Here is a 12917-nt window from a genome sequence, read left to right as displayed (position 1 = left end):
AACTACTTGCTCAGCAACGTGGGAGGAGACATAGTACAGTTTAGTCAGTTAAAAACAGCCTGACAGTTACACTCTAAGACAGGTGTATTAAAGCAGCTACAGGCCTTTCTGAGCATGCGCAGTGCTCTGGCTCAGTACTGAAAGAGTTAACTATAGTTGATGACTCAAGCGGAATACAAAAGCAGGCAACAGTGAAGACGGAAGAAGCACATGGCTAACACATGGCTAACTAAGGGTTCTCCCTCCTGAGTTTTGAAGCAACAACCGCGCGTTCACAGCAGAATAACGGACATGTTGAGATATCCGGCAGAAGGTTGAGTTGGCATTACGTACTACACATAGAGCCTCCTGACCGATCTTATTGATCCACATATGGGCATGATGGTCAAGAGATGGAGACCTAAGTATCACTGTTTACTTTTATTTTTATTTTACACTTGATACCGCAGAGTGACTATTGCTTGATCCTGACGAATGCCCGGAACATTAGAGTCACACTGGCAGAAACATGTTGATCATTGAAGAGGGTATATATCTATAACCCTACACTCACCTGTATTTTAATCACTACCACCTAGGAAGGAGGAATAAAGTTGTTACCCCTAAGTAGGTAGTTTTTAATACACTTTCACACTCATTCTTTAGCACTCTGCCCCTCCTCACCATATTGAGTTGGTAGCACCAACACGTGCTTTATACTCCTGCTCCTTCCCTCTTGGGTTAAGTTGTAGCCCACACGAGGTACCTTGCGGTCCTCGTGTGTTTGGAGAAACCCAATGATGAAGCATGTCACCCTCGGGTGAGTGAGGGTTTTCGTCAATGTTGTGTTCATTCACTTCCACCTTTTTCCCTTCTTTTTAGTCTAGACTTTCTTCTAAATTGCTACCTTATATTTTGTGTGAGTTTAATAACTAAAATGGATGCCACAAACAAAATGGCTTCAGCTTATGATAACGATGTCTGTGGTTTCCACACATTGTTAACGGGAGTACTCCTGCACACTCCCTAGGCCAGCACTGAGGGGGAGAGACGGTAAACTCACCACAGATAGAATGGGGACACTGGCTGGGGGCAAGGGTGCCAGGTCACAAACTAGGGCATGGGGCTGCGGCCCCTGGTTATACCCTATCAGTCCACTTTGGACAGCTTGGTGCTGGAGGGGTGGGTCCCTAGGGTTGCGGACAAGGACCAGATGGCAGGGGCTCACCTCTCAGGGACGCAGGTGGGTTGCGCCTCGCGTGATTCTCAGTTAGGGAACGTGAGCCAGAGGGCCCCTTGGTGCTGGTGCGATAGAGAATTTTTGGATATAAATTAAATATGTCATTTCTTGCTGATGGATTATGATGCTAGGATCAAATGTAAAAATGTAAATATTGCTTAGTGATCTAGTTGATAAATATGCATCTTAAAAAATGGGATTAGATAGATATTGTCATGTTTATGTGTGATTTGTGGATTAAACATGGCCTCTTTTAACCCACAACTCTGGTAATCCAGTCTTGATTTGCGGGTTCCATGGGGGGGCACGGGGGTCAACCTGGGGGGTGCAGGTCCTAAGAACACTGCAAGCAGGCAGGGCCGCGAGGGGCTCACAATTACGGTAGTGGCCTTTACCACACGCAGTGGTGTCCCTTCTAACGCGTTTCTACTGTGCCTACTTCCTGAGGGGGGAGCAAAGAGATCTATGGTGCCTACTCTCTATGAATGGTGCCTAACTCTTCAAGGCATACTCCTAGTGAGGGGCCACAGGGCTCTACAGGCCTCTAAGGTGCCTGATTCTCGTGAGGGGGCACAGGACTCTATGTTGCCTACTCCCTGTGAAGGGCACCAAGACCTCTACAAGTCCTACTTCTCGTGAGGGGGCACAGGGCTCTATGGTGCGTGATCACTGTGAGGGGGAACAGGACTCTACGGTGCCTACTCTCTGTGAGGGGACACTCTACGGTGCCTACTCCTGTGAGGGGGCACAGGGCTCTACTGTGCCTACTCCCTGTGAGGGGGCCACAGGGCTGCCTGGTGCCTGATCACGATGTGGGGCCACAGGCATCTACAGTGCCTACTCTCTGTGAGGGGACACTCTATGGTGCCTACTCCTCTGAGGGGGTACAGGGCTCTACTGTGCCTACTCCCTGTGAGGGGGCCACAGGGCTCCCTGGTGCCTGATCACAATGAGGGGCCACAGGTATCTACAGTGCCTACTCTCTGTGAGGGGGCACTCTACAGTGCCTACTCCTGTGAGGGGGCACAGGGCTCTACGGTGCCTACTCCTGTGAGGGGGCATGGGGCTCTACAGTGCCTACTCCCTGTGAGGGGGCCAAAGGGCTCCCTGGTACCTGATCACTGTGAGGGGCCACAGGTATCTATGGTGCCTACTCTCTGTGAGGAGGGGCACTCTACGGTGCCTACTCCTCTGAGGGGGTACAGGGCTCTACTGTGCCTACTCCCTGTGAGGGGGCCACAGGGCTCCCTGGTGCCTGATCACGATGAGGGGCCACAGGTATCTACAGTGCCTACTCTCTGTGAGGGGGCACTCTACAGTGCCTACTCCCTGTGAGGGGCCACAGGGCTCGCGGTGCCTATGCCTGTGAGGGGCCACAGGGCTCTACTTTGCCTACTCCCTGTGAGGGAGTCCACAGGGCTCCCTGGTGCCTGATCGCTGTGAGGGGCCACAGGTATCTATGGTGCCTACTCTCTGTGAGGGGGGGGCACGCTACGGTGCCTACTCCTGTGAGGGGGCACAGGGCTCTACAGTGCCTACTCACTGTGAGGGGGGATCTCTATGGTGCCTACTCCTGTGAGGGGGCACAAGGCTCTACGTTTGAGACAGATTCACTATATATTTACCACATTTTTGTGCAAAACCTGTTCTAGGTCAACTATGGAGGATCTCTGAAACTGAGGGAGTGGGGGGGGGGGGTTGCACAGGCATTAATGAACTTTAGTTTGAATCACTCAATCATACTCTCGCCTCTCACTCTTTTACTCATCTCTTCATCTCCTCAGGTCCCATCTCCTCCACTACTGTCCTTTTCTTTCCTCCCACATCTGGTCCTCCAGTACTTCTCCTCAATTGCAGTACTGTTCTCTCCTCAGCCCCTCCTCTACAGCATTACTGTTCTGTTCTCTCCTCATCCCATCTTCTCCTCCATCGTAGTACTGTTCTCTCCTCAGTCCCTCCTCTACGGCATTACTGTACTGTTCTCTCCTCAGTCCCTCCTCTACGGCATTACCGTACTGTTCTCTCCTCAGCCCCTCCTCTATGGCATTACTGTACTGTTCTCTCCTCCGTCCCTCATCTCCTTCATTGCTGCACTGGGCTCTCCTCAGCCCCACCTCTCAACCATTGCAGTACTGTTGTCTCGTCAGTCCATCCTCTCCTCCACTGCAGTACTGTTTTCTCCTCAGTCCCTCCTCTCCTCCATTGCAGTACTATTCTCTCCTCAGTCCGCCCATTCCTGCATTGCCATACTGTTCTCTCCTCCGTTACTATACTGTTTTCTCCCCATTACCGTACTGTTCTTTCCTCAGTCCCTCCTCTCCTCCATTACTGTACTGTTCTCTCCCCATTACTGTACTGTTCTCTCCTCAGCCCCTCCTCTCCTCTATTGCAGTACCGTTCTCTCCTCAGTCCCTCCTCTCCTGCATTGCTGTACTGTTCTCTCCTCCATTAATGTACTGTTCTCTCTCCCATTACAGTACTGTTCTCTCCTCAGTCACTCCTCTCCTCAATTACTGTACTCTTCTCTCCCCCATTACAGTACTGTTCTCTCCTCAGTCCTTCCTCTCTTCCATTGCAGTACTGTTCTCTCCTCAGCCCCTCCTCTCCTCCATTACTATTACTGTACTGTTCTCTCCTCAGTCCCTCCTCTCCTGCATTGCTGTACTGTTCTCTTCTCCATTACAGTACTGTTCTCTCCTCAGCCCCTCCTCTCCTCCATTACTATTACTGTACTGTTCTCTCCTCAGTCCCTCCTCTCCAGAATTGCTGTACTGTTCTCTCCTCCATTACAGTACTTTTCTCTCCTCAGTCACTCCTCTCCTCCATTACTGTACTGTTCTCTCCTCAGTCCCTCCTCTCCTTCATTGCAGTACTGTTCTCTCCTCAGTCCCTCTGCTCCTGCATTGCTATACTGTTCTTGCCCCCATTACAGTACTGATCTCTCCTCAGTCCCTCCTCTCCTTCATTACTGTACTGTTCTCTCCCCATTACAGTACTGTTCTCTCCTCAATCCCTCCTCTCCTCCATTACTGTACTGTTCTCTCCACCATTACAGTACTGTTCACTTCTCAGTTCCTCCTCTCCTCCATTGCAATACTGTGCTCTCCTCAGTCCCTCCTCTCCTGCATTGCTGTACTGTTCTCTCCTCCATTAATGTTCTGTTCTCTCTCCCATTACAGTACTGTTCTCTCCTCAGTCACTCCTCTCCTCAATTACTGTACTCTTCTCTCCCCCATTACAGTACTGTTCTCTCCTCAGTCCTTCCTCTCTTCCATTGCAGTACTGTTCTCTCCTCAGCCCCTCCTCTCCTCTATTACTGTACTGTTCTCTCCCCATTACAGTACTGTTCTCTCCTTAATCCCTCCTCTCCTCCATTACTGTACTGTTCTCTCCCCGATTACAGTACTGTTCACTTCTCAGTTCCTCCTCTCCTCCATTGCAATACTGTGCTCTCCTCAGTCCCTCCTCTCCTACATTGCTGTACTGTTCTCTCCTCCATTAATGTTCTGTTCTCTCTCCCATTACAGTACTGTTCTCTCCTCAGTCACTCCTCTCCTCAATTACTGTACTCTTCTCTCCCCCATTACAGTACTGTTCTCTCCTTAGTCCCTCCTCTCCTTCATTGCAGTACTGTTCTCTCCTCAGTCCCTCTGCTCCTGCATTGCTATACTGTTCTTGCCCCCATTACAGTACTGATCTCTCCTCAGTCCCTCCTCTCCTCCATTACTGTACTGTTCTCTCCCCATTACAGTACTGTTCTCTCCTCAATCCCTCCTCTCCTCCATTACTGTACTGTTCTCTCCCCCATTACAGTACTGTTTACTTCTCAGTTCCTCCTCTCCTCCATTGCAATACTGTGCTCTCCTCAGTCCCTCCTCTCCTGCATTGCTGTACTGTTCTCTCCTCCATTAATGTTCTGTTCTCTCTCCCATTAGAGTACTGTTCTCTCCTCAGTCCCTCCTCTCCTGCATTGCTGTACTGTTCTCTTCTCCATTACAGTACTGTTCTCTCCTCAGCCCCTCCTACCCTCCATTGCAATACTGTTCTCTCCTCAGTCCCTCCTCTCCTCAGCCCCTCCTCTCCTCCATTACAGTACTGTTCGATCCTCAGCTCCTCCTCTCCTCCATTACTGTACTGTTCGCTCCTCAGCCCCTCCTGTCCTCCATTGCAGTACTGTTCTCTCCTCAGTCCCTCTTCTCCTCAGCCCCTCCTCTCCTGCAGTACTGTACCGTTCTCTCCTCCATTACAGCACTGTTCTCTCCTCAGTCCCTCCTCTCCTGCATTACTGTACCGTTCTCTCCTCTGTTGCCTTACTGTTTTCTTCTTAGCCCCTCCTCTCCTGCATTACTGTACCGTTCTCTCCTCCATTGCTGTACTGGTCTCTCCTGAGCCCCTCCTCTCCTGCATTACTGTACAGTTCTCTCCTCCACTGATGCACTGTTCTCTCTTCAGCCCCGCCTCTCCTGCATTATTGTACAGTTCTCTCCTCCACTACTGTACTGTTCTCTCCTCAGCCCCTCCTCTCCTGCATCAATATACCGTTCTCTCCTCCACTGCTGGACTGTTCTCTCATCAATTACTGTACTGTTCTCTCCTCAGCCCCTCCTCTCCTGCATTACTGTACTGTTCCCTCCTCCACTACTGTACTGTTCTCTCCTCAGCCCCATCTCTCCTGCATTACTGTACCGGTCTCTCCTCCATTGCAGAACTGGTCTCTCCTTAGCCCTTCCTCTCCTGCATTACAGTACCGTTCTCTCCTCCACTGCTGTACTATTCTCTCCTCAGCCCCTCCTCCCCTGCATTAAAATACCGTTCTCTCATCCTCTGTTGTACCGTTCTCTCCTGTACTCTTCTCCCCTCAGCCCCTCCTCTCCTTCATTACTGTACTATTCTCTCCTCCATTACCGTACTGATCTCTCCTCAGCCCCTCCTCTCCTGCATTACTGTACCCTTCTCTTCTCCACTGCTGTACCATTCTCTCCTCCATTACTGCACTGTCCTCTTCTCAGCCGTCCTCTCCTGCATTTCTGTACCGTTCTCTCCTCCATTACTGTACTGGTCTCTCCTCAGCCTCTCCTGTCCTGCATTACTGTTCCCTTCTCTCCACTGCTGTACCGTTCTCTCCTGTATTACTGTACTGTTCTCTCCTCAGCCCCTTCTCTCCTGCATTACTGTACCATTCTCTCCTCCGCTACTGTACTATTTTCTCCTTAGCCCCTCCTCTCCTCCACTACTGTACTGTTCTCTCCTCAGCCCCTCCTCTCCTGCATTACTGTACCGTTCTCTCCTCCAGTACCGTACTGGTCTCTCCTCAGCCTCTCCTCTCCTGCATTACTGTCCTGTTCTCCCCTTCCTCATCCGGCCCTCCAGTACTTCTCCTCCATTGTGGTACTGTTCTCTCCTCAGCCCCTCTTCTCCTTCATTGCAGTACTGTTCTCTCCTCAGTCTCTCCTCTCCTGCATTGCTGTACTGTTCTCTCCTCAGTCCCTCCTCTCCTCCATTTCTGTACTGTTCTCCCCTCAGTCCCTCCTCTCCTGTATTACTGTACCGTTCTCTCCTCTGTTGCCTTACTGTTTTCTTCTTAGCCCCTCCTCTCCTGCATTACTGTACCGTTCTCTCCTCCATTGCTGTACTGGTCTCTCCTGAGCCCCTCCTCTCCTGCATTACTGTACAGTTCTCGCCTCCACTGACGCACTGTTCTCTCTTCAGCCCCGCCTCTCCTGCATTATTGTACAGTTCTCTCCTTCACTACTGTACTGTTCTCTCCTCAGCCCCTCCTCTCCTGCATCAATATACCGTTCTCTCCTCCACTGCTGGACCGTTCTCTCATCAATTACTGTACTGTTCTCTCCTCAGCCCCTCCTCTCCTGCATTACTGTACTGTTCCCTCCTCCACTACTGTACTGTTCTCTCCTCAGCCCCATCTCTCCTGCATTACTGTACCGGTCTCTCCTCCATTGCAGAACTGGTCTCTCCTTAGCCCTTCCTCTCCTGCATTACAGTACCGTTCTCTCCTCCACTGCTGTACTATTCTCTCCTCAGCCCCTCCTCCCCTGCATTAAAATACTGTTCTCTCATCCTCTGTTGTACCGTTCTCTCCTGTACTGTTCTCCCCTCAGCCCCTCCTCTCCTTCATTACTGTACTATTCTCTCCTCCATTACCGTACTGATCTCTCCTCAGCCCCTCCTCTCCTGCATTACTGTACCCTTCTCTTCTCCACTGCTGTACCATTCTCTCCTCCATTACTGCACTGTCCTCTTCTCAGCCCGTCCTCTCCTGCATTTCTGTACCGTTCTCTCCTCCATTACCGTACTGTTCTCTCCTCAGCCTCTCCTCTCCTGCATTACTGTCCTGTTCTCCCCTTCCTTATCCGGCCCTCCAGTACTTCTCCTCCATTGTAGTACTGTTCTCTCCTCAGCCCCTCTTCTCCTTCATTGCAGTACTGTTCTCTCCTCAGTCTCTCCTCTCCTGCATTGCTGTACTGTTCTCTCCTCAGTCCCTCCTCTCCTCCATTTCTGTACTGTTCTCTCCTCAGTCCCTCCTCTCCTGTATTACTGTACTGTTCTCTCCTCCACTGCTGTACTGTACTGTTCTCTCCTCCGCTACAGTACTGTTTTCTCCTTAGCCCCTCCTCTCCTCTCCTCCACTACTGTACTGTTCTCTCCTCAGCCCCTCCTCTCATGCATTACTATATCGTTCTCTCCTCCACTGCTGTACGGCTCTCTCCTCCACTGGTGTACCATTCTCTCCTCAGCCCCTCCTCTCCTGCATTACTGTACCGTTCTCTCCTCCAGTACCGTACTGGTCTCTCCTCAGCCCCACCTCTCCTGCATTACTGTCCTGTTCTCCCCTTCCTCATCCGGCCCTCCAGTACTTCTCCTCCATTGTAGTACTGTTCTCTCCTCAGCCCCTCTTCTCCTTCATTGCAGTACAGTTCTCCCCTCAGTCCCTCCTCTCCTCCATTTCTGTACTGTTCTCTCCTCAGTCCCTCCTCTCCTGTATTACTGTACTGTTCTCTCCTCCACTGCTGTACTGTACTGTTCTCTCCTCCGCTACAGTACTGTTTTCTCCTTAGCCCCTCCTCTCCTCTCCTCCACTACTGTACTGTTCTCTCCTCAGCCCCTCCTCTCATGCATTACTATATCGTTCTCTCCTCCACTGCTGTACGGCTCTCTCCTCCACTGGTGTACCATTCTCTCCTCAGCCCCTCCTCTCCTGCATTACTGTACCGTTCTCTCCTCCAGTACCGTACTGGTCTCTCCTCAGCCCCACCTCTCCTGCATTACTGTCCTGTTCTCCCCTTCCTCATCCGGCCCTCCAGTACTTCTCCTCCATTGTAGTACTGTTCTCTCCTCAGCCCCTCTTCTCCTTCATTGCAGTACAGTTCTCCCCTCAGTCCCTCCTCTCCTGCATTGCTGTACTGTTCTCTCCTCAGTCCCTCCTCTCCTCCATTTCTGTACTGTTCTCTCCTCAGTCCCTCCTCTCCTGCATTGCGGTACTGTTCTCTCCTCAGTCTCTCCTTTCCTCCATCGCAGTTCTGTTCTATCCTCAGTTACTCCTCTCCTCCACTATTGTACTGTTCACTCCTCAGCCCCTCCTCTCCTGCATTTCTGTGCCATTCTCTCCTCCATTACTGTACTGTTCTCTCCTCAGTCCCTCCTCTCCTGCATTACTGTACTGTTCTCGCCTCCATTACTGTACTGTACTCTCTCCTCAGCCCCTCCTCGTCTGCATTACCTTACCATTCTGTCCTCCATTACTGTACTGTTCTCTCCTAACCCCTTTCGCTCTTCCATTACTGTACTGGTCTCTCCTCAGCCCCTCCTCTCCTGCATTACAGTAGTGTTCTGTCCACCACTACTGTACTCTTCTCTCCTCAGCCCCTCATCTCCTGCATTACTGTACCATTCTCTCCTCCATTACTGTACTGGCTTCCCCTCATCCCCTCCTCTCCTGCATTACTGTACCCTTCTCTTCTCCACTGCTGTACTGGTCTCTCCTCAGCCCCTCCTGTCCTGCATTACTGTTCCCTTCTCTCCTCCACTGCTATACCGTTCTCTCCTGTATTACTGTACTGTTCTCTCCTCCACTGCTGTTCTGTTCTCCCCTCAGCCACTCCTCTCCTGCATTACTGTACCGTTCTCCCCTCCACTGTTGCACCATTCTCTCCTCAGCCCCTCCTGTCCTGCATTACTGGATGGTTCTCTCCTCACGGTTCTCTTCTCTCCTCCACTACTGTACTGTTCTCTCCTCAGCCCCTCCTCTCCTGCATTTCTGTACCATTCTCTCCTCCACTGCTTTACTTTTCTCTCCTCTGCACCACCTCTCCTGCATTACTGCACTGTTCTCTACTTCGTTACTGTACTGTGCTCTCCTCAGCCCCTCCTCTCCTGCATTACTGTACAGTTCTCTCCTCCACTGATGCACTGTTCTCTCTTCAGCCCCACCTCTCCTGCATTACTGCACTGTTCTCTACTTCGTTACTGTACTGTTCTCTCCTCAGCCCCTCCTCTCCTTCATTGTTGTACTGTTCTCTCCTCAGCCCCTCATCTCCATTGATGTACTGTTCTCTCCTCCTTTTCTGTACTGTTTCTCTTCTCAGTCTCTCCTCTCCTTCATTGCTGTACTGTGCTCTCCTCAACCCATCCTCTACTTTGCTGTACTGTTCTCTCCTCAGTCCCTCCTCTCCTGCATTGCTGTACCGTTCTCTCCTCCACTACTGTACTGTTCTCTCCTCAGCCCCTCCTCTCCTGCATTGCTGTACCATTCTCTCCGCCATTACTGTACTGTTCTCTCCTCAGCCCCCCTCTCCTGCATTGCTGTACCGTTCTCTTCGCCATTACTGTACTGTTCTCTCCTCAGCCCCTCCTCTCCTTCATTGCTGTACTGTTCTCTCCTCAGCCCCTCATCTCCATTGATGTACTGTTCTCTCCTCCTTTTCTGTACTGTTTCTCTTCTCAGTCCCTCCTCTCCTTCATTGCTGTACCGTTCTCTCCTCCATTACTGTACTGTTTCTCTTCTCAGTCTCTCCTCTCCTTCATTGCTGTACTGTGCTCTCCTCAACCCATCCTCTACTTTGCTGTACTGTTCTCTCCTCAGTCCCTCCTCTCCTTCATTTCTGTACTGTTCTCTCCTCAGCCCCTTCTCTCTTGCATTTCTGTAGCGTTCTCTCCTCAGCTCTTCCTCTCCTCCACTACTGTACTGTTCCCTCCTCAGCCCCTCGTCTCCATTGCAGTAATGTAGTCTCCTCAGCCCCTTGTCTCCTCCATTGCTGTACTGTTCTCTTCTCAGCCCCTCGTCTCCATTCAGTAATGTAGTCTCCGCAGCCCCTTCTGTCCTCCATTGCTGTACTGTTCTCTCCTCAGCCCCTCCTCTCCTCCATTACTGTACTGTTCTCTTCTTCTCCATTGCGGTACTGTTCTCTCCTCAGCCCCTTCTCTCTTGCATTTCTGTAGCGTTCTCTCCTCAGCTCTTCCTCTCCTCCACTACTGTACTGTTCCCTCCTCAGCCCCTCGTCTCCATTGCAGTAATGTAGTCTCCTCAGCCCCTTGTCTCCTCCATTGCTGTACTGTTCTCTTCTCAGCCCCTCGTCTCCATTCAGTAATGTAGTCTCCGCCGCCTCTTCTGTCCTCCATTGCTGTACTGTTCTCTCCTCAGCCCCTCCTCTCCTCCATTACTGTACTGTTCTCTTCTTCTCCATTACTGTACTGTTCTCTCCTCAGTCCCTCCTCTCCTCCATTACTGTCCTGCCCTTCCCACCCCAGGTCCTCCTCTCCATTGCTGTACTGTCCTCTCCTCAGCCCCCCCCCCCCTCCTCCAACACTGCCCCGGGCTTTATTTTATTCTTTTGTCTTTTTATTTATTCTCCGGCTTGACATCTCCTCGTTTGTTCTCTTCCTGCCTTCGATAGTCTTCTTCCACTCCGTATCCTCCTCTCCTAACTTTCCTCCTTCTGTGGTACTTTCTTCATCCTGTTCCTCGGTCCCCCTTGTCTCCTCCCTTTCTTCTGCTCTCACCCTTCTCTTTCTTTCATTCTTCCCAACTGACAATAGTCTTACTTTTACTCGCCCTTCGTTCCCATTTCTTTTTCTTCAATAAGTTCGTTCTCTTTTCCCCCATATATTCGTCTCTTTTCTTCGTTCCCTCTTCCCCATTTCCTACCTTCTGCATTTTTCTCGCGCCTCCTCCACTTTGTGTCCCTTCTCCCCTTTCTTATTTTCTCTCCCTCTCCTACCTGGTATATTACATTTCATTCTTCTTTCTGCCCCACTGTTTTCTTTATTTCTAAATGTATAACATCCCCTCAACCCCCTTTCCTCTCTTCGCTTGCATGTCTGCAGTAATCCGTTTAAAGTCTTATTTCTTTATCCACACTCTTTCCACTTTCCCTGATCAATAATCTATTTCCTTTAATGCACCCACCTCTCCTGTCTCCAATCTATCTTTCGCCTGAGATCGATCGATCTATCTATCTATCTATCAGTCCGTCCGTCTGTCTATCTAGCCATTCCATCTTTTTGGTGTGTTTTCCGACAGCAGGCTCTGTACTCACTCCCTGCCCCTCTCCTATGGCAGGGGGTCGCTGGTCTCAGCTCTCCCCTCAGCAGTAAGACCCCAGCCCCCCCCCCCCCCTCCAGGACTTCCTGACAGCTGAGAATGTCAAAACTTCTGCAGACCTGGAACAGCCGCGCACAGGGGAGACCCCCGGCTGTCCCGCGCTGTGTGCACGCACTCGGACGAGAGATGTGCGTTATTGTACCCGACCCCTTCAGCACCTGTGTGTGCACGCACTGATGCGTACACAGGCACGTATACAACGCCCCCCGCCCCGCAAGCTAGGCCTGTATGTAAATATTCCTCACTGCTCCCGCGCGCGAGCGCACACACACACACACACGGGCACATTCTAGAAAAGGTGGACGTAAAGGTACGTAATATATCGATTTTGTACACATCGATATGGACAAACAGTGCACACATTCTGGAAAATAGCTAAGTAAATGCACGTAGTTTATGTACACACGTAGACATAAGTACGCATGCATAAATACGCGTTTGGAAAGAGGTGTGTTGATGTACGCCGCGTGTTGGCTGCGTGCATAACGATATATAAATAAATGCTGCCGCGAGCATTTATATCCGCACGTTCTGGGAGTGAATGCACGGAACTGACGGACTGTATATTATTATAGAGAGGTCTATTGATAAACATGTACGATTTGAAAACTCATTCCAAAAGATGTATTTAAATGTATGCGATCAATCTACTCTGCGCTCATTTATATTCACATATTGACACGCGCACGCACTTCTACATACAAAAACATATATAAAAAATAATACATTTTTTCGGGGCGCTTCATGCCGCACTTCTGCCTTTTTCTAAGTGCTGTCAACAGCGAATATTACTGTCACCTGAATGTAATGTTCTCTAAGTGTCTTTAATTTATCGACGCTTACTTTCTCTAGAACAATACCCACCCAGGCATACAAAAACATCGACGCATCCTGAAAGGGGCGGCTACTTAGAAACGTGTGATCTGTGGCAGACGCATGTACGTGCTTTTCCCCGCGAAGCAAATGCATGTTAGCTGCCGCGGCATGTACAGTTAGATGGCCATATATACGGACAGGCACACCCTGTCATCTACAGACACACCAATAAGAGAAGGACATTGCTTCAGACGTTAAGCTGGG

Source organism: Triturus cristatus, chromosome 9, assembly GCF_964204655.1.
Source record: "Triturus cristatus chromosome 9, aTriCri1.1, whole genome shotgun sequence".
NCBI lineage: Eukaryota > Metazoa > Chordata > Amphibia > Caudata > Salamandridae > Triturus > Triturus cristatus.
This window is presented reverse-complemented; position numbering follows the sequence as displayed.